General features: G+C 39.4%; 1 protein-coding gene across 20 annotated transcripts in view; it reads right to left on the bottom strand.

Annotated features, from left to right (window-relative positions):
• Positions 1–16,988, bottom strand: part of ERC1 (ELKS/RAB6-interacting/CAST family member 1) — a 503,040-nt gene that overhangs the window by 136,901 nt on the left and 349,151 nt on the right. The gene's annotated exons all lie outside the window — the stretch shown is intronic.

Here is a 16,988-nt window from a genome sequence, read left to right as displayed (position 1 = left end):
TCCCCTATATTAGGCTAAGTGAAATAAGCCAGTCACAGACGGACAAATACTACATGATTCCATTTACATGATGTATCTAAAATAGTCAAACTCACGCAAACGGAGAGTAGAACGGTGGTTGCAAGAGAGAGGGGGAAACGGGGAGTTGCTAATCAGTGGGCATAAGGCCTAAGTTACGTAAGATGAGTAAGTTCTAGAGATCTGCTGTGTGGCGTTCTCCCTGTAATTAACAATATACTACATTGTACACTTAAGTGATTAAGAGGGTAGATCCCACGTTAAGTCTTCTTACTACGATAAAATAAAGTTTAAAAAATATTTAGGCCAGGTGTGGTGGCTTGTGCCTGTAATCCCAGCACTTTGGGAGGCTGAGGCGGGTGGATCACTTGAGGCCAGGAGTTTGAGACCAGCCTAGGCGACATGGCAAAACCCCACAAAAATTAGCTGGGTGCAGTGGCACACGCCTATGGTCCCAGCTACTCACTACTCACTACTCGGGAGACTAAGGCAGGAGGATCTCTTGAGCCTGAGAGGTGGGGTTGCAGTGAGCTGAGATGGCACCACTGTACTCCAGCATGGGTGGACAAACTGAGACCCCATTTCAAAAAAAATAAATAAAAATTGTTAACCTTAAAAAAAGAACTATATTAGTAAGAACTTAGTGTTTCATTTTATATTTTAAAGAGTTCCTATAGTTGCAGTTGAACTTGAAAAGTAAACAAAGTTACTTTCTGTAAGACTAATCCTGTCACTTACATACTTTATCCATTTAATTTATTCCTTTGATAATTATTCTGTAGCTTCCAGACCACTTGAGGCATTACTGACACTGAAAACATTTTCATGCATACAGTGTACAACGAACCGCAAACTTTAATAAAGTGGATATGGAGACACAGCCGTCTATTCCTGGTGCATTATGAACATCAATCATTCATTTTATCTCATCAATGCAAATAAGTTTGCAGTTGTGGCTTTATTGGCAATGATCTGCACACTTTGAAACAGTAATTTAAACTTTACAGATTCCTTATGGTTTAGCTAATAATTACTTTATGGTTTGTGTCCAAAGAAAAGAAAGGTGGATTTAGAGGGGAGGCTGATGTAAGAAATTTACAAAATAATCATAACAAAGTTGGTGAACAATTAGTTTCATAATCCAAAATGCATTTGTCAGCGGCTCATCTTTTATGAAAGAAGACATGTTTGATTTATAGGAACTATATAAGTGGCCTGAGCTTTTGACCTGAGGAAATGCTGAATCTGAGAATGCATTGCCCAAGTTTAACCTTGCTTCTGTCTTTTGTTAAGATAATTGAGCTTCAATAGCAGTCATATGGAAGAGTTTTAGTTTAGCCACAAACTGGAAGACTATCTGTCTACTGAATATTCTAATGGCTATTCTTTATTCTGGATGCGTAGGTATACTCAACTCTGAAAGCAAAACTAACAAGTGGAAGATGTATGCTCGGTTTACATCATGGAAATAAAGATCCGTTTCACTGGTTTTGCTGCTGGAAGAGGAGAGAAGGTCCTCGTTGCACTGTCCCCACACTACGTAATTCTAAGAAACGGCAGGCAACTTACACCACGAGGATCCAGTCAACACTAAAGGGATAATGACAGTCTAAATATATCCATGGACCACTTGAAAAAAATATGTTAAGTGGCGAAATGAGCTTAAAGGTGAAAGGGTTCAAGATGGTCTAACGATGCAGCTTCCTGTTGATTGCGGTCATCTGTTCCCTTTTGGGAAGCTCGAAGACTGACCAAGCTGGAAGCAGCACCGGGCTTTCCCAGTAAGGGCGCTACATTTCTGTGCACCAATAGTCAGAATCACACATTTAGTAGCAGGCAAGCAGCAGCAGATGTATGACAGATAAATTATCTAAATAGACTGAAATAGCAGCAGCAGATGAATGACAGATAAATTACTCTATCTAATTAGATTGAAATACCAGCACCTTTGCTGAATGCAAAAGACAAAGGTGATCGGACTTGAGGCCTGCTTTATGCTTAAGGAAAATATTGTAATATGACATGGTAAAAATGATTCCATATTGTTGAAGCTTCGTGACTGAATTCCAAGCTCTTTCATAAATGGTGTGCTTGGACAGCTAGTGTGGTACAGTTAATCTCTGGGGTAAAATGCCACATTTGCAAATCACAATATGAAGTATCAGATGACAATTTAGATTTCTAATTTCAAAGTTTTAAGGAACGTGGCATTGGAGTCTGAGCCACTGGAATAATGTCTTTGTAATAAGACACACAATTGGAAGGATTTTTTATGCAATTCAAATAGAGATTTTATTTCACTGATACTGTTTCTTTCCTGAGCAGTGATAACATGCTATGGACTATACAGAATCAAACTTTCTCTCCTATGACCACAGCTCTCATCCTCCAAAACTTCCCTAACAGACTGTCATGGCTTTGTCCTTTCCATTTAAAACGTACGCTCCCGACATTGATTGCTACATGTATAGGTGCCTAAGAAGGGCAATTCATAGTCAACAGAATAAAATGTTTTGATTATATATTGTACACATAATCATGTGAATTCTGAGTAATGTCTATCTTTGATAGGTATACCAGCTTTTGGGTTTTTCTTTTATTTTCCAAAAGGGACAAAGACAGTATTGTTCGCTTGGTTACAATTCTGGTAAATTTGAAGTGGATACTATGAGGGAGAACCACCTCTTGGAAAAAAAGTGGAGGATAGGTAAGAATGTGAAAGCTAGTAAACAGTAACAGCAAAGACTTTTAGGAAATAAGAAAAATTGCTGTTCCTCAAATACATCTCTTAGAAAGGACGACATGGTATAGTTGAACTTACCTGATTAAGTTTTACAAGGCACACTTGAGAGTGTCTAAACTCAAAAATGTTAAAAATACTCTGCTTTTCAGAGGGAATGGAATTCACAACGAAAAAAACAAGCAAATTGAAAAAGAATCTTATTTTAATAGCTGTCTATTCCATATAATTGCTTCTTTGACAAAAAGTATTTTCTGATAAAAGCAGTACACAGTCATTGAAGAAAAACTGAAAGATATAGAAAACTATAAAGAAAATAAAAATTACCAGAAATCATTCCTTTTCATAATTTCTTTTAATCTGAGTCAGTGGTTTGAGATCACCTATTCTTTTTTTTTTTTTTTTTTGAGACGGAGTCTCGCTCTGTCGCCCAGACTGGAGTGCAGTGGCGCTATCTCGGCTCACTGCAAGCTCCGCCTCCCGGGTTCCCGCCATTCTCCTGCCTCAGCCTCCCGAGTAGCTGGGACTACAAGCGCCCGCCACCATGCCCGGCTAATTTCTTTTTGTATTTTTAGTAGAGACCGGGTTTCACCGTGTTAGCCAGGATGGTCTCGATCTCCTGACCTCGGAGATCACCTATTCTAATACTGATATAAATAGTTTAAAGAAATGGAACCTCAGAGGAATTAATCACTGACTTTAAGAGCTTCACCAACTGAAGACCATCCACAGAGAGAGCAGACTTGCTACTGTAGCACATTCTGACTTCATTCCCATGAGTCCCGAGGGAGTAATCCAAGCACATAAAATGTGAACGGCAATAGATGTATGCCACAAGCCCAGGGCAAAATAAGAACTGCAATGCTCTTCTCGTCAAGTTACTCTCCTTGTTCTGTTCCCTTCTTTTCCACAGTTTAAAAAAAAAAAAAAAAAAAGGAAAATGTGGACATGAAACCTTTCAAAGCGATTAGTAATCCCCCCACCCGCTGCATGACCAACGTGCACATTACGAGCGTAATGAGTAGGTAGCAGCAGAAATCCAACTTTAAGTCATTACAGTAGTCTATTCACTCTATCCCTGGTGCTTGAAACTACCAGGCCAGTTGAGTCTGCCCTTTGACCTGCAAATTCTAATAGAATCAACATGTCTCTAAACGGACTGTGCTGCGGCATCTGGGCTTCAGGAAATAGTAGGACCACCTCCTCTACCCCTTCCCCCATCCGGGCAAATGTCAGAAACTGGAGGCAAACATCAAAGGCAAATGGAGCTCAAAATGCTTTTGAATAATATTCCTGAATCCTTGAGACCACCACCACATTAGCATTCCGCTGCCAGTAAATAAGAGACCATAATTAGCATTGGAATATGGTGGTTAAAAATCTGAATGAGTCCTAAGTATGTGTGTGCGTTTAACAGAAATGCAAGACAAAAAAAGAGGAGTATGAATGAAGGGATGTTACCAAGGTTTATTATTTGCTCCTCCTCCAACCAAGTATGCCGAATTGAATGATTGCATAATCATGTTCTATACATTCTATAATACTGAAAACATCTGGAGAAATACCAGATGAAAACAAGAACAAGATAAGTAGCTCTGGACATTTTAATGTCACAGACACGTAGGAATAGTTTAATTTACTCTAATTTCAAGATAAATCTGAAATCTAGATTCTCTTGCTGATGGACTAAATAAACCTTTGATTCTGCTGCTTTCCTTGTTATTTAACCAATTAACTATCAAGAGTGAGTAGTAAACTACCAATATATCTCTTCTACTCTTCTATCTCTTCTCCTGAAGATATCCTCTAAGGACTAGATTCTTCAGTTTCCCTTGCAGAGGTTTCAGAGGCTACGGTAGACACACTACTTAAATAAACTCTGAAAACCATAGTCCATGGGACAGCCTCTGTGGGTGGACCTCACTGAAATGCCTGCTCTCGCCATCTTTGGTCCCTGTACCTCTTATGTCCTCTGTAGGTCATCTTGATTTAGGTGCCCAGAAATATCTCTTTAATGTAAAATGTCAACACGAAATTAACTTTTCCTTCCACCATAACAAATTACCCTTCTAATGTTAATAGAGCCATCATATTCCTGGATCCACAGGCTGACCACATTTAAATCATTTGATTTCTTCTCTGCTCTCACTGGCTAATATCCAAGTTTTGCTGGCTCTTCTTGTCTAATAGTTTTTAATGTACCCACTGTTTTGTATGTGCAGGTCACTCCCACCCTTTTATCTTGGGCCTGCATTATTCTTAAAGCCTCTTCTCTGATTTCTCCATCATTCTATACTACCCTACTTTTCCAAGGTCACCGTCATTAGGTCTCTTGCCATAGCAAATATTGTGGCCTAATATTCAGGATCACCTACAATTTTTTAACCCATTTCTTCCCTATTGTCTTCCAAGGACTCTGTCATGGAGCTGCTATGTGTTTTCACTTAGGTTTATGTTACGTCCTCTGCCTGAAATGCCTGTAGCTTTCTCTCCTTCAAAATCTGGCTTCTCACTTAACTGCTAATTTCTCTCCATTCAGCATCTTCTTTCAGCACTTATACAGTTTGGATGATATTAACAGGCATTTGCTCTGTAAATGTTTTTTGATTCTTCTACATGGGTAGGGTCTGTTTCTCTGATTATAGTATGTTTATGATTTACCTCTTAAAACTGTTTAACGTTTCTGGTTTATTGGTCTTTCGGTTTATTAGCTCATTAATTTTTTATCTTTTAGATTTTTTTTAGTTGTGGTAAAACACACATAAAATTTACCATAACCATTTATACATGAACCGTTCAGTAAAGTACATTTAGATTGTTGTGCAACCAATCTCCAGAGCTCTTTTCATCTTACAAAGGTGAAACTACACCCATAAACAATAACTCCTCTTTTCCACCTCCCCCAGCCTCTGGCAGTCACCACTTACTTTCTATCTCTATGAATTTGACTTCTCTAGGTACCTCCTGTAAGTGAAATCAAACAGTATTTGTCTTTTTGTGACTGGCTCATTTGACTTAACATGATGTTTTCAAGGTTCATCCATGTAGCATGTGGCAGAATCTCCTTTTTCAAGGCTGAACAATATTCCATTGCATGCACATACCACATTTTCTTTATCCATTCATCCATCATGGACACTTCGGTTGTGTCTATCTTTCAGGTATTATCATAATGCTGCTATTTTTACTTTTTTTTTTGGAGATGAAGTCTTGCTCTGTCGCCCCGGCTGGAGTGCAGTGGCGCGATCTCAGCTCACTGCAAGCTCCGCCTCTCGGCTTCACACCATTCTCCTGCCTCAGCCTCCCAAGAAGCCAGGACTACAGGCACCTGCCACCACGCCCGGCTAATTTTTTTGTATTTTTAGTAGAGACGGGGTTTCACCGTGTTCGCCAGGATGGTCTCGATCTCCTGACCTCGTGATCTGCCCGCCTCGGCCTCCCGAAGTGCTGGGATTACAGGCTTGAGCCACCGTGCCCGGCCTTAACTGAGTAATTTAATCCTTACATCAACCTTATGAAAACTAAAAGCTTTCAAATATTGTTAATGTTCTACATTGCATTAGCCGAAACTGCTTGAGCTTTCTTGTTTTATTTTATTGAGGGCTGCAGTTACTCGACACACTGATCATATCTGCTCGTCTTCACCGTTTGCCCAAAGCCTGTGCTTAGGAACGGCTGGAATACAAACTGCTCAAAGACAGGATCTTCGTCTGGTTTGTTCTCTAATGTGTCCCAAATGCTAAGAATAGTTCCCAGCACAGAGTGGGCTCATAAGAAACGTATCTTGAACCAATAGCTGCTCTGATTCTGACTTCATTTCTGTCTGTTGTGGTGGTTGCCCAGCTGTTCAGTGTTTTCACCTATTCTGAAGCTGTATTTCACCGTACTTTTAAGGCATTTTTTTTTTTTTTCCAGGCCAGTAGCATCCAGGCAAGTGAGCAGAGCACATAAGGAAGATAAACATAAAAGAAACTACAACTAGAAAAAAAACATGAGCTTTGGGCAATCTACAGTTCATTTAAAGAAAGAAAGACTTGTGTTTTCTCCAACTGAACAGCTGACACCTAGTTCACTAGGTTCAATTCTATACGCCATAATTTAAGAGGGTACAAAAGTAGAAGGTATCAAAGGAAGATGACATAGTGGGATTATATAAGGGTATGCTAATCTAAAAAGATTTACTAACATAGCACAATCACTGCTACCAAAATTTTTAAGGTAGGTTTTGCAAAAACAGAACATTGAATCTGTGTTTGTCCAGAGGGCACAACTGTCACCAAAGTGGGGGAAGTCATAAAAGAGAGAGACTTTGGTTTATAAAAGGAACGGCTAGTGTATTAATATTTGTTAATAAGTAGAATTGGAAAGCCAAAAAATTATAGATCTTTCCATGACTACGTGTTTAAAGAGATTATCAGAGATACTGTGCAAGTAATTTTGTTTTCAGTGGTGAGACTGTCATTTTCAACTCTAAGATTTTAATAAAACTAATGAGATGAAACAATAAATGGTAAGTGCCAAATATATTGCCTGGGCAGTAAATGCTGAAGTAGTGCAGCAGAGAGGAGTCACCTCAGGCTAAGGACGTGGGAACTGAGACGGGCCCTATTTTGACAGAGCAATAAGAAAGACAGAGTGGCAAGTGTGAAAGCACCAGTCACATGTGAGGACACATCGTAGAACTGGATTAGGGAGTGTCTACAGGGACAGCAAATGGCAGAGAAGCTGAAGAGGTAGCTCTAAATCAGAGTAGGGATGGTCTGGAATGGTGGCCTAAGGAATAAACACAGAATGTGAAATCCTGGAGGGTTCTGACCAGAACCGACAGGCAGAGGGTACACAAAAATGCTGAATGAGAAATGATTTGATTTTGTGCGTAATACAGAAATACCAAAAGTTTTAGAGAAGTAAAGCAAGGTCTTAGAAAGACTGAGCTGAAGGTAATGAGGAGAGATTACAAGGTTCTGCAAGGAGAAAGGCCAGGATGCTACTACTAGAGATGTGTTAGAAGTAAAAATCTTATATTACAAAAACAATTCCTAAAGAACGAAGAATAAAATGCTGCTGTCTGACTCCTGGATTCAAGAATTGCAGTTAGGACTCTAAGTGAAAGACTGCTATGCTAGTCAATGAATATGCAACACAAAATAACTAAAATAACTATCACATTTATGCTTAAACGCTACAAAGAAACTTTCAAAGGTCACCAAATATAGGCTACTTTAGGGCACTGTTCCAACAGTGCACGCTGGGGTCCCGCCTAGCCCAGCCTTCCTGCAGCACAATGGCAAGTCCTGTGCGAAGCACCATGTCCAAGTTTCTCATTTGCTGCTCATCTCATGTTTCTCCATCTCCTAAAACAAGGGAAAGGAACTGACCTACACAGTGAGAAATACACTCGTGATTGGGCTCGGTGGCTCACACCTGTAATGGCAACAGTTTGGGAGGCTGAGGCAGGTGGATCATCTGAGCCCAGGAGTTCGAGACCAGCCTGTGCAACATAGTGGAACCTCATCTCTGCAAAAAAATTAAAAAAAAACTAGCTGGGCCTGGTGGTGCATGCCTACAGTCCCAGCTACCCGGGGGGCTGAGGTGGGAGCATCCTTTGTGCCCAGCAGGTCGAGGCTGCAGTGAACCGTGATTGTACCACGCTGCATTCCAGTCTAGGTGACAGAGCAAGACCCTGTCTCCAGAAAAAAGAAAAAAAAAAAAAAGGAAAGAAATACGCTCACAAGGGAATGGGTAGAGAAGTTATCCCAATATGGACTGACTTCCATTTTTCACAAATTCTTGAAAAGGATCAAAATTAACATCCTAAAGGCAGAAACTGCTGGTGATGATAGCTTAGTAAATGACACTGACTGAACAAAATTGTGGGTGGAAAACTTGCCTTCAGTTTTTTCCTTCACCTTTTCTGAAAAATGAGCATATTCATACAAGAGTATGGCAAGTTTAGAAGGCTCAGTTGTACTGTGCTCTTGAGGCTTCTGCTGTAAAGCCTCTACCTGCTTCTCAGATGGGCAAAAACTCGACATTTGTATCTCCCCTTGTTAAAAAACAAGTTTATATACTCCAAATTTGTTTAAAAATATAAAAATGAATTGTATTCTAATCTACAGTAGGAGGCAGATCAGCCGTTGCCAGGGGCTGCAGTGGGACATGGAGAGTGACTAGAAAGGGACAGAGAGAAGCTCCTGGAAACGACTGCGGCTTGACAAGCTCCCAAAATGTACGTCTCAAATGTTTGCACTTCACTGTATTTATACTATTTCTCAGACACGTTAGTTTAAAAATCATAAAATCTTCTGAATGAGGAATGTTCTCATATAGCAAACATGATGAGTATAAGCACTTTTTTTTTTAACCTATGATCAAATATAGATAACATAAAATTTACCATTTTAAACCATTTTAAAGCATGTATTTCTGTGGCATTAAGTACACTGACATTGTTGTGCAACTGTCGCCACCACACATATCCAAAGATTTTTCATTTTCCAAAAAGAAGCTCTCTGGCTGTGACACGCTAACACCCCTCCTCTGCCCCCTCCAGCCCTTGCAGCCACCATTCTACTTTCCGTGTGTTTGAACCTGACTACTCCAGGTACCTCATACAAGTAGGATCACCCAGCATTTGGCCTTTTGTATCTGGCTTATTTCACCTAGTATGATTCAAGCACAAAGTACGTTTATGTTTCCAAATTTAAATAATGTGGAAGATACCAATTACCCTATGAATATTTTTTCCTCGAGTCTTCTTTTACTGTATTCTCCAGACAGACAGACAGACAGACAGACAGACAGACAGAGAGAGAGAGAGAGACTTCTAAAGATCACTGGTTCTTATCTAGCCACTGCTGGACTAAGAAGGCAGAGCTGGCAAGTGCCAAGATCAGATGGACAAAGCAGATGAGAAAAGGTCTAGGGCAGAAGAACTCACAAGACCTGGGGAATGCTGCCAACTTTGCTGGGGTCCTGATGTCCTTTTTTCTTAAGTCTAGTTAAAAATATACAACCACAGCTTCAGTGCTGTCCGACTGAATATGATGCAGAATCTCTGTGAATGACTTGTTTTTGGTCACTTAATGTTACACATCATTTATAGTGATACTGAAAATCTGTTCAAGAAATGACGTATTTATAGGAATTCCAATATTTGGTTAAAATTCACATGCACCCAATAGGGTGTCTTATCTTCTATAGGGCTGTAAGATCATGACACCTGAAGAAATACTAGCAACAAAATAAAACAACTTGAAGATAAAAGGTCTAAAAGCAAATAAGGAACTGCATAGAAACACAGAATGACTTTAAGTAGCATTGGAGTCCAGGTGCTTTTCCGTGAATATTTTAAATAAAGTTCAGCCCCATGGCTTTAAAGAAGGTCCCAGGGAACTCTGGACATTCTTTTCACTCTTTCCCCCATACTGCGTACACAGTCGAGCTGCTAGTTTCATCCCATACTAAGCAAAGGCCTTCCAAAAACTACGCCCTCCGTTTTTAATGAATAATCATGGTCTTACAAATGTGGTACTCTGTGGCCCAGCGTGCCGGAGCTTTGCTTTCCTGGAGGCACTTTCGTGAAAACCAACTCATGACGGATTTTCATTCGATGTTCATGACGGGAGAATGGGAATTTAGGCTAAGGTTTTAGATAGAGGTCTTAGTTTTAGTGTCAAGATTAAGGAGGCAGCAGGACTCCTGGTATTTAAGTACAGTTCTAGCTTCCCTTAGGAAGGTGGCCTCCAAAACTCATTTAATCAAATCATGCATTTCTACAAATTGTTTACTAGTTTAATAAAAACAGGCCATTATTTTTTTAGGCCAGAGACTGAAATAGCAGCTTGTCAATTTAGTGGGTCTATCTTTGAGTATCTTCCATTCATCTTCTATGCCCACCTTTTTTCTTTTTTTGAGACAGAGTCTCACTCCCATCGCCCAGGCTGGAGTGCAGTGGTGAGATCGCAGACAACTGCAGCCTAGATTTCCCAGACTCTGGTGATTCTCCCACCTCAGCATTCCAAGTAGCTGGGACTCCATACCAAGTAGCTGGCACCACCATACCCAGCTAATTCATTCTATCTATCTATCTGTCTGTCTGTCTGTCTGTCTGTCTGTCTGTCTGTCTATCTATCTATCTATCTATCTATCTATCTATCTATCTATCTATCTATCTATCTATCTATCTATCTATCTATCTATATTAGAGAGGGGGTTTTGCCGTGTGGCCCAGGCTGCTGTCTGTGGCTCAAGTGACCCTCTCACTTCAGCCTCCCAAAGTGCTGGAATTACAGGTGTGAGCCACTGTACCCAGCCCTGTATTTCCTTAAATGTTACTTTAGCAAAATTATCTAGCTGCTTCCTTTATAAAATATACTTGTACTTATATTTGAAATGAAAGATATGTTCTTCGGGTAATTAATTTTGGAAAGTTACACAAAAACTTATTCTAGTGATGCTGCCAAATTTCTCTTTAAGCTGGCTTCAAAGTTTTATTGCATTATTTAAATATTTGGAATTATGACAAATATCCTATTTATTAAACTGAATTTTAATTTTGACACCAAGTCTTGTGGACAATGAATCAGAGTGATATGTTTTACAGATCACAATGAGGTGTAAATACATATTTATTTTCAGGAGCATCCTGCAAACTGGCTCTGAAAGCAATTTCCAAGAAAAGGATCACAAATATATTTGAGCCATGACAGCTCCAATGAAGTAAGTGTAAAATCACCTATATGACTCTTGTGAGACTCTATTGGATCCTAAGTTCGTTCCAACATTCTTATTTTTTGATGGAAATATTCTTCTACTTCACAGCCAAGCTTCATTTTCTTCATGACTAGAGAGTCCCTTCTGCTGAGTATGACATCCAGATCCTGGTTTATATTCTAAGCTTCTTTACTTTTGAATTATACTTAATGTCTGTCAACAGTAAAACAGACAATATAACCGAAATAAAAAAATTATAAGAGAAATTAAGAAATTACAACATGCCTCAGAATGCCTTCTTAAACAAAAAAAGAAGATGCCAGAGGAGAAAGGAGTACCTTTGTCAGGACAATGTCTGCTCATTTGGTATTTACTGTTTAGAATAAGAACCACTAACATGTTTTAAGATTTACATTAATTTGCAAAATAATGGCACATAGTATCTTTCTTTAAAAAAAAGACTACATCTATAGAATTAGTCAACTATCAAATTGTATATAAAATGTATCTATATATTCTCCATGTTAGAAGACTCTAAAGATGACGTAACTCTTTTGTGATACACAAATATACAGAGACCAATAGTTCTTTCAATATAGTATGTAGGGAACTACAATTTATGGTGAAACATTATAACAGAAAGGAAAACAACATCAATTCATTGAGAGTGGGCCAAGGTTTGACTATTCCCTCCCAAACTCATGTTGAAATTTAACTGCCTTTGTAACAGTATTAATGGGTAGCACCCTTAGGGTATGCTAGGCCGTGACTGCTATGCCTTCATGAATGGATTAATGCCGTTATCGTGGGGGTCGGTCTGTTAACAAGGAAGCGGGGTCTCTGTAAAAGGAGGAGTATGGCCTCCTTTCGCCTGCCTTCTGCCTTTCTCTTACTCTCTCTTTGCCCTTCCACTATGGGATGACACAGCAAAAAGACCCTTGTCAGGTGTCAGCTTCTTGCTTTTGGACTTTCCAGCTTCCAGAACCATAAGGCAAAATTTCTGTTCATTATAAATTACTCAGTCTGTGGTACTCTATTATTGCAGCACAAAATGAACTAAGACCATCTTAGGCTGTTCCCGATAGTCATCGTCCTAGTGAGTTGTCTCTATTTCTGTTGAGTGTAGAAGTGATTCCTGGATTCTACCTAATGTCTACCTATTTTGACAGAACTTGTAAAGAAAATGTGTTTTATTTGACCTAAAATGATTGCTTATTCAACCCCTCACCATGCTACAATTACTGACGCTCAGGGAGAAAGCCTCGACTGAACCTACTTTTCCCTAAAGCTGTTAACGTTTCTCTTTCCCCACTTTGGTCAAAGTTTTGAGGACTCCAATACGGTACTAATGACAATGTTGGATTCCTGACTTCAAGGGAGCAGAGCAAAGACCTATCAGTGACATTTTCTTCCAGAAAATTACTCCACACCAGAATGAAAAAACGAAGCAAACGCTATCTTTGTTGATGTAAGAAGATTTACGTCATGCCAAACTATAACGGTTAAAGTGAAAATGGATATAGAAATTCTAAATGATTTAGCCTATGAAAATCAATCCAGAGTGCCTATACTGGGAAATATCTATGAGCGGGAAGTAGCTTTCCCCTGCAGAACCCAAGAAAGGCTCACAGATAGGTCGATGGCTGTGGAGAGTTGTACAGCTCATTACATAGCGTCAGATTTGCTTTACAATAGTGGTTCTCAAAACATGAAAGAAATTATTCAAAATGGCAGTCCGTGCTCTACTCCAGACCTACTGAGTTTCTGGAATGGACATCTGTACTTGAGATCCATTGTTTTAGAGGAAGACGAGCTAATTTAAAAGACCAACATTAAGGTATTAGATACCTCTGATTCCCTACATCCTTGCCAAGACTGGATTTTTAGCATTTGTATGTACTTTCCTAATTCGATAAGTATATAAAAAGAATCTTTCAATTCCATAGTGAAAATGATCAAAGTAACTTTCAACTCTTAAACTCTGATGATATTGCAGGCACTCATAATGTTGATCATTATTGGACTTAGAAATATTAGGCAGAGATGACTTCTATGGGTTGGTTCTATCTAACATATTATTTGAAAAAAAAAAAAAAAACAACGAAACAGTTTTTTTGAACAGACAAGGCCTTGCTGTTGTCCAGGTTGGGGTACAATGTTTTCTCACAGGCATGATCACAGCTCACTATAGCCTCAAACTGCTGGGCTCAAGCCATCCTCCCAAGAAGCTGGGACTACAGGCATGTACCATAAGAACATCCTATAATACATTCTTGTGCAAATCTCCTCCTATTTTCCTGGCAAGGGCTATCACAAGACAGATAGGTGAATTTAGGATCTTCTGCTTTCTACATATCTGCCTTTAAAAACAGCTGGCAAGCCAAGGGAGTTTCTGTTAGGGATTTACTCAAATCCTGTCAAAATCTCTACTGAATTATGTCTTAAACCCACTGATCTGTGCTGGAGATCTGGGGATGAAGTTGGAGGAGGGGAAGCTGAGCTTGAGCCTCAAGAGATGAAGCGAAGTAGGTTCACAGTAACATCTGGAGATGGTCTGATAAAAAGATTTATATTGGCCTTTTCTCTCATTTTGTCTTTATTATTTTACAATAGTATGTCCTTTATACTTCATGTTTGATAGTGTATGTAACATGAACAGAAAATTTCAGAATACAACCTTCCCATATGAAGACGCAGTCCCTTCAAACTAAGGTACACCTGTTGTTATATACGTCTACTTTTGGATTACACCATCTATCTTGTCTTCTTTCCTTAGGAAGTCTGTCTCCAAAAGAAAATAAAGCCTTCTTACATTGTCTCTCAGAACCCAAACTCCAGAATGCTTCTACCTACTTAGACGTCTGTTTTAAGAATTATTGAATGCTGTCAGCAATTACTCTCTGCACTTTGTCGCTGTCCCACTGTTTATTTAACCTTTCCCAGTTTTCGATGGATAACATGTCCATACCCGCTGTCCACACTGTGCTACTGAGGGGGCTTGCTTGCCTTTCTTTAGCCTGCGCTGCATTCCAAGTTTGTTTGCCATGACATTTGCTAGGAGAATGTCAGCAGTGTCAGGGCACTCAGTTCTCCACCTCTAGCAAAATCAAGATCCAACTGTGTCTTGATCTCATAAAATAGCCAACGTTATATAGAATATCTAATTTTGGGATTTGTGGTACACTTAAAAAAAAAGTAGGAACTGCTCCAATGAGTAAGTATCCAAGATATACTCCTACAGCTGTATAGGAAGCCTATGAAAGCTGTCAGGGATATGTATGACTGCATACTGGGATGCTGAGAGAGAACTGAAGACACTGGGGCTACTGAGATCTTGGAGGTCACCAAAAACATTTGTTGGCCGAATGGATGAAAACGAACCTGGTAACTTATTACCTTCTTGCATTAATGATTCAACAATTTTATTATTCATCAGCTATCAATTTGTTAGCAAAAACTGTAAGAGTACCTTTTCTCCTACACAGGTTTGGAAAGAGACACCTGGTATGTAAATTCTGTGGGAATGGGCAAATGACGACGCTTGTAGATAAGTTACCATCAGCTGGGATGATCCCGTCTTTTCTGCATCCTCCTATAGGTTCTAGCTGCTTGCCATATGCCAGACACAATCTAAAAACAACGCTTACTACATCAATTTTTCCTTTTAATAAGGGCCATACAGTTAAAGTAGGCATAAAAAGATGTGAAGTGCAGACTTTTAAAATGAATGTGATCTTGTTTTTAATTTGAAGGTTCTCTCCCTAGCTATGGCATTATTTTTATTAGGGAAAAATATGCTCAAAATAGTAAAGCAATAACCTTTACCGCCTACTGAGTCACACATCCTACTTCTCAAAGATACAAAAAAAAAAAAAAAAAAAAAACAACAAAAAACCCCAGCAACTGAAAAGATTATTTCAAAGCAAGTTTTAGAATTTTATTATATATAATTCAATTTTTTAAAGTTTTTCTTTCACTTTTGCATATTTTAAAACAATAGCAGTAAAGATTTCAAAACTATAGAAATCGATACCTATTACTGTTTGTATTTTGCATATGACCTCTGGATCTCTTCTTCCTCTCAACAGAATATAAATATAAATATATATTATATACACACACAAACCTTTTTTTTTTTTTAGACAGAGTCTCACTTTGTCACCCAGCCAGGAGTACAGTGGTGTGATCTCAGCTCACTGCAGCCTTGACCTCCTTGGCTCAAGTGATCCTCCCACCTCAGCCCTGCAAGTAGCTGGGACCACAGGCATGTGCCACCAGGCCTGGCTAATTTTTTTTTGTATATTTTGTAGAGACGGGGTTTCATCATGTTGCCCAGGCTGGTCTTGAACTTCTGAGCTCAAGCAATCCACCCACTTTGGCCTCCCAAAGTGCTAGGATTACAGGCGTAAGCCACCATACCCAGCCTGGACCGAATATTTTATCTCACTTACAGCACTTCTATTCTACCTTACGTTAAAGCCATTTTTCCCATTTCTGAAGCTGGTTGATGGAATTAACTTCATCATGTCCACCCTCAATTCAGCCCATCTTTGACTCGGCTTTAGTGGTTCACTGGTGCCTACCTCATAAGAGTGAATTCAATTTCCCAAAATACCATTCTGTCTGTGACCAGTCAGCGCTGACGATCAGAGCAAGAGGAATCAAGACAAGATGCTTTCGCTTGTTTTTTATAGTCTGCTCCACAGGCCGACCTTCACCTCTGGCACACATAGCTATTCTCTAGGTCAGTATTTCTCAAAAGTACCTTCCACGGAAGTACAGCAAGAGACAGTAACAAACAAGCACGACAAAAGATTTCCATGGTCAAATATGTTTGAGGAACACTGGTCATAACAGCACTGCTGCAGAACTTAGAGAAGCTTTCTATGGTGTCGGTTGCCTATCTTTAATAGGGGGCTATATTTTAAAGCGGGAATCAGCAAGCTACTGCCCACCCATGGCCAAAGCTGGCCCATGGCCCATGAGCAAAGAATGGCTTTTCCATTTTTAAATGGTTGAGAAAAAGAAAATAATAATACTTTTGTAACTCCAAATAATATAACATATAACATATAATAATTACATTTTGTGAAAAGTATAGGAAATTCAAATTTTAGTGGCCACAAATAAAATTTTAGTGGAACAAAACCTTGCTCATTTTCTTACATATTTTCTATGGCTGCTTTGGTGCTACAAGAGATTTGAGTAGTGTGACAGACACCAAATGGCCCACAAAGCCCAGTAAGTTTACAGTCTGGCTCGTGAAAAAGTTCCAACCCTACCTATAAAGTATTTTCCAAACTTAATTGATCCCCACCTTCTCTTTTTTCTGGGTAGAACATCACTTAACACCTTGAGGGATACCAGTACACAAGAAAACAGTCCGGGAAGTGGTGATTTAAGGATAAATCAGTGGGTGGGCTGCTGTAATCCCAGGATTTTGGGAGGCCGAGGTGGGTGACCACCTGAGGTCAGTTGTTCAAGACCAGCATGGCCAACTTGATGACACCCCATC

This window comes from Macaca fascicularis, chromosome 11 (genome assembly GCF_037993035.2).
Source record: "Macaca fascicularis isolate 582-1 chromosome 11, T2T-MFA8v1.1".
NCBI lineage: Eukaryota > Metazoa > Chordata > Mammalia > Primates > Cercopithecidae > Macaca > Macaca fascicularis.
This window is presented reverse-complemented; position numbering and strand designations above follow the sequence as displayed.